Source organism: Macrobrachium nipponense, chromosome 28 (assembly GCF_015104395.2).
Source record: "Macrobrachium nipponense isolate FS-2020 chromosome 28, ASM1510439v2, whole genome shotgun sequence".
In the NCBI taxonomy this organism is placed as follows: domain Eukaryota; kingdom Metazoa; phylum Arthropoda; class Malacostraca; order Decapoda; family Palaemonidae; genus Macrobrachium; species Macrobrachium nipponense.
The window spans coordinates 31,752,045-31,758,044 of NC_087217.1; the positions used below are offsets into that span (position 1 = coordinate 31,752,045).

The 6,000-nt window shown below is 46.2% G+C and overlaps 1 protein-coding gene across 5 annotated transcripts in view; it reads left to right on the forward strand.

Annotated features, from left to right (window-relative positions):
- Positions 1–6,000, forward strand: part of LOC135201651 (uncharacterized) — a 305,425-nt gene that overhangs the window by 149,059 nt on the left and 150,366 nt on the right. The gene's annotated exons all lie outside the window — the stretch shown is intronic.

Sequence of the window (6,000 nt, forward strand, 5' to 3'; positions counted from 1 at the left end):
ATTTTGCAATATATTACACAGCATCACGCATTAAAACATGCAGAAAGAATTATTAATAAAACTATAATAAAAATAGATGAATGGGCCTCATCAGTAGGATTTAGATTTTCCATAGAAAAACCCAAGCGGTCATTTTTTATAAAAGTAAAATTTGGAAAAAAGGTGAAGAAGCAGAATTAAAAATGAGAAACCATAATATACCAATTAGCCAAACTGCAAAATTTTTAGGTTTAATATTTGATGCACACCTCAACTGGAAAGCCCATATAACTTACATAAAATCGAAATGCAAAAGAGCATTTAACCTAATTAAAAAACTTTCTCACACAAATTGTGGAGCTGATAGACATACTCTTACTATACTTTATAAAGCAACAGTGCTATCAATTATTGATTATGGAAGTGAAATATATGGGTCAGCTTCAGAAGCAGCACTGAAAATATTAAACCCAATTCACAACGAAGGCCTAAGAAGTATGCACAGGAGCATTTAGATCCTCACAGTCTCCTCTGTACAAGTTGAATGCGGCGAACTGCCACTATCCCTCCATAGAGAATTCATAACCATGAAAAAGTGCAATTAAGAATCAAGGCAAGTGATTCACCAACTAAAAGTCTATTTGTTTGAGTTAAGGGATGTCTTTATAAACAATCATTCACCACCTTTCCCAATTAGAAACTTAATAGACTGTTCGAGTCATTTAAATATAAATATTAAAAGTACCTCCAATAGTAAAGTTACCACCCCATTGGACTATGATTAAAGTAAAGACTTGCACTCACTTGAAATATTTATCAAAAAGTTCCGTATATACCCCAGAAACACCATAAACAAAAAACCATAGAACATATAAGACAAAAAGTTCACATTATGCAATATATACCGACGGGTCCAAAATCGCAACATGGCGTAGGATATGCAAGCTATATCGACAGAACAAAACATATCAATTTTTCTTTACCCAATCATGCCTCAGTCTTCACAGCAGAGTTGTGTGCAATTAAAGTGATTTTTAGTGACTCGAGAAGTGCCATAGAAGCTCTTCAGAATTACAATCCAAAAAATAATATTGTACAGCAAATTCAATTTGAACTCCACAAATTATATAAAAATGGCAAAAATATTGAAATATGTTGGATCCCTGCTCATGTGAGGATAAGAGGAAATGAAGAGGCTGATAAAGCAGCTAAAGAAGCAGTCCAAATGATAAAAGCAAATGTAAACATCCCCACCAGTGATTATATAAGATATATAATAACAATAATTGTAAATAAATGGCAAAACGTATGGGCTGAAGAGCCTGAAAATAATAAATTAAAACAAATAAAAACAGGATGTTAACAAATGGAGTTCAGCATATCAAAGAGAGAGACATGCTCAAGTAATCCTGACACGCCTCCGTATAGGCCACACTCGTCTGACACACGGGCACTTGATGAGAACCCACGCGACCCTGCTCCAGAGTGTTCAGAGTGCAAGGAGTTGGTAAACAGTCAGACATGGTCCCCTTGTGCGAGTGTCCAAAGTATGACCAGCAGAGACTGTCAACTTTTGGAAATAAAACAATAAAAGAAATTTTGACAGAATCTTTTACATTTTCAGTAGTTCCAATTTTGACTTTTCTGAGGAACTGCAATTTAATTGATAAAATATAAGTTTTTTTTAGTGAATTTTAAAACAAAAATTTCAAAAATTTAAAACTTGATTTCGAATTTTAATATACCGTTTTAGTATGTATGTAAGGGAACATGAGTAAATGGTATTTATTGTGTGTGTGTTCTAGTATGAAAGCGTTTGCCTTTGTTGCTTTTTTTATTTATCCAGAATGACCAATTTGGTCCCAGTTCTGGCCTAAGGGCTAGACCTGGCATTTTATCTAATCCTTTGGGCCAGCCCTAGGAGAGCTGAAAATCAGCTCAGTGGTCTGGTAAAACTACTTTTATAATAATAATAATACTGGCAGGTTGCACAAGCTACTTCCTCTACTGCGACAGCGGCATTTCTATGTGCCATCTGAGGATCTAATGCCGCCCAAACAGGTGAACCCAGAGTTAGCCAGGCTAACTCCGGGTGTGTGTCTGCAGCAGCTCCTGTCAGAGAACCTCTGGTTCTCGCAGCAAGAGGCACTGGGCCTGGAATCCACCGCTATGGCGGCTTTCCAGGCCGTCTCCTGGTTAGACCTGTGGTCCCTCACAGTGTCTAAGGTCGCAGCAAACTTGGGAGATATTTCTCCTGAGGATGACGCGGCTTTCAGGAGACTGTCAGTCTGGGGGAAGGGCCATCTCCTTCCTCGCCCATCAGACGGCAAACCTGTGGGCCAACCTGGTACTTTGCTGTAGAGACGCAGTCCTTACCCGAGTATCCAGGGCGGCTGGGCGAGAGGCGGCGCTTGGATTACGGAACGGACCTGTACGGAGTTCCTCCTCTCTCTTCCCAGGAGACATGGTGGACGCTGCGGTGGAAAGGCGGCACACTGATGACAGTGACTGCCTGGTACACCAGGCAGTTTTGAAGGCTTCTGGGCAGCCTCGAACTGCGGCCAAGCCTAAGAGTTTGGCTAGCGCTTCCTCGGCTGCTAAGACGGTTGCACCGTCGAAGCTCCGAGGAAAGACTCTTGACTTCTACTTCTCCCAGGGAGGTCGTCATCAGCCCCCCTCCCAGCCCTCCTTCTCATGAGGGGGGGCAGGGAAGAAGTCAAAGAGAGGTGGGAAATGCTAGGGACGGCGTTCCCCCTCACCTGCTGCGGGAAGTGGGGGGTTGCCTGGCGAGCCATTTGGGCAACATGGCAGTGCTACGGTCTGAGAACTGGATAGTAGACGTCCTTCGGGAGGGATATCTACTACCCTTCGAATCTCGGCCACCCCTCACCTCCAACCCGGTCCATCTGCAAACATACGTCCCGGGATCATCAAAGGACGTAGCTCTACGACAGGAGATCAAGACCATGCTGAACAAACGAGCTGTAGAGATCATCAGGGATCAATCACCCGGCTTCTACAGTCGCCTTTTCCTGGTGGAGAAGTCTACGGGGGGCTGGCGCCTGGTGATACATCTCTCTCCTTTGAACCGATTTGTTCACCAGACTCGGTTCAAGATGGAGACGGCACGTTCCGTGCTCAACTCCATCAGGGAGAACGATTTCATGCTTTCAGTGGATTTGAAGGATGCGTATTTCAAGATACCCATCCATCAATCCTCCAGAAAGTACCTCCGCGTCATCCTCCGACGGGAGGGTGTACCAATTCAGGGCACTTTGCTTCGGTCTCTCAACCGCCCCACAGTGTTCACGCGAGTGTTCACTCTGGTGTCTGCTTGGGCCCACTCGTCTGGGATACGTTTTATGAGGTATCTCGACGATTGGTTAGTCCTGGCGAGCTCCCGCTCACAGTTGCTGCAGGACAGGGATCGACTACTGGAATTTTGCCGCGATCTGGGGATCATGGTGAACTTCGAGAAGTCCGATCTCGAACCCAAGCAGAGGATGAAGTACCTGGGTATGCTGATCGACACCGTAGCAGGGCGAGTCTTCCCCACAGACTTGCGGATCAGCAGATTCAGGGAGGCAGCCGACCGGTTCCTGTCTCGGCAGGAACAGGCAGCTCAGCAATGGCAAGTCGTGATCGGCCACCTGTCGTCACTCGAGAAATTAGTCCCTCACGGGCGTCTTCACCTGCGGTCTCTCCAGTGGAGACTAAAGGAGAGTTGGTCACAGGCAAAGGACCCACGATACTTCCCCGTGTCCCTCACGCAGGAGGTAAGGCAGGACCTAGCCTGGTGGCTGGACGACAGGAACCTCTTAAGAGGAGTGCCTCTACGCACCCCCCCCCCCCCCCCCCCCAGAGATGCTGCTGTTCTCAGACGCATCCACCGAGGGATGGGGCGCACACCTGGAGGAGTTGCTGACTGCAGGAGTGTGATTCCCCATTGGCACAACCTTCTCGTCCAGCCACATATAGAACGGTACCACCAAGCAGTCCAGTCGCTACATCTTCACGGCTGGATGTTTTCCACCATCTCTTGGGAACGAGAGGTTTTTCTCGTAGCGCAGCAACAGAGATGGCTGGAAGCGTCAGACAGTCCTCTGCAGCTGTGTACCAGGGGAAGTGGGCCCTCTTCTGTAGACGGGGTCTATCTCCTCTCAGAGCCACACTTCAGCAGGTAGCGGATTTCTTCGTATTTCTTCGCCGAGAAAAGCTCCTCTCGGTCCCCACAGTCAAAGGATATAGAGCCGCCCTGGCACTAGTCCTGAAACTGAGGGGATTGGACATCTCGAACTCGTTCGAGATCTCCTTGCTTATGAGGAGCTTCGAAAGGTCTTGCCCACCCAGGAAACTCAGGCCCCCTGAGTGGGACGTGACTCTCGTCCTTATGAGTTTGACTCGAAGACCCTTCGAGCCACTCCGAGAGTCGTCAGACAGGGATCTGACCCTCAAGACCCTCTTCTTGCTGGCCCTGGCATCAGCGAAGAGAGTAGGGGACCTTCATGGTCTGTCCTTCGATGTAAAACATTCCAGGGGATGGGGATCTGTGGCGCTTGATTTCATCCCGAACTTTGTTGCAAAGACTCAGAATCCGTTGATCCCTGACGACAGGTTCGAGTCTTTCACAATCCCTTCCCTAATGAACTTCACCAACAATGATTCGGATGAGATGCTGCTTTGTCCTGTGAGGGCGCTACGACACTATCTAAAGAGAACTCGTCACCTCAGGCCTGAGTGTCGACACCTCTTTGTTAGTGCCGGGGTGACCAAGAAAGAAGTTTCCAAGAAGAACAACGCTTTCTTTCTGGCTGGCTGCGTGAGGTGATCAGGAGGGCGTACTGAGGCTGATGGTAGTGACGACATCCGTACGCTCCATCCGAGAGCCCACGAAGTCTGGAGCATTGGTCCTTCCCTTGCGTTCCACAAGAACTTCTCCGTGGCGCAGGTACTGAAGTCGGGTGTCTGGGCCAACCAGACCACCTTCACCTCCTCCTACCTTCGGGATATTGCCCACAGGTCCTTGGACACTTTTTCCTTGGGACCCGTGGTGGCTGCTCAACACGTTGTGTAGCTAACCCAGACCCTCGCAGGCTGAACAGCATCGATTCCTGGTGTGACTGTAGAATGGATGATGAATGAGTGTGACTGGCTCCTCTTCCCCATCTTTTTCTCCCCTCTACCTGTGGGCAGAGGGACACTGTCGTCACCCTGCTGGAAAGGATGAGTTGCAGGTAAGCTACTCGATCTAGCCCCATCCTATCCCTTTCATTAGGGATAAGAGTGACTATCCACCACTTCCCACAACAAGGGGGGGAAGTGGAAGCCAACAAGAGACAAACCCATAACTTTATGTTGCCTCTTGCAAACAGGAAAAAGTTCTTGCTTGCTAGTTTTAAGAGATACGCTTGCCTCTCTCTTATTACTTGTGTCCAGAGGTCTGACCATTGATCCTGCGGTGCACAACCCGATCAATTGGACAGAGGCTAGGATACCCTCCCTAACTCTTATGACCAGGGAAGCAATCCAAGGTTGGGCGAACACCAGTCTGTTCACAAAGACTCAGATTCCTCCCACCAAGAAGTGAGCCTTCCTATTGTAAAAGGACCGGTGGTTTGTATACCGTACCGAAGCAAATGACAATTTGTCCAAAATACTTTCAAATAATAATAATAATAAACTGTAATTACAAAATTCATATTATGTGATAGTATTTTGAAGAAATACAATAGTAATCTATCCATGTCACTTTTTAATTAAGGTTAAAACTCTCTCTCTCTTTTGCCACACAAGATAATGTGTCATAGTGGTAACTCCCTCCCTCTCTTTCGCTGGAAGCGTTATAAGTATTTTTGAGAGAAGAGAGAGAGATAAACGCACACTCTCTCTCTCTCTCTCTCTCTTTCTTTTACCGAGATGAAAGAATTTTTATGTACTAGTATGTAAAATGTTTAGATAATTTCAGTATTTAATAAATAATAATAATTATGAATTTTGTAATAATAATTACAAAATTAATAA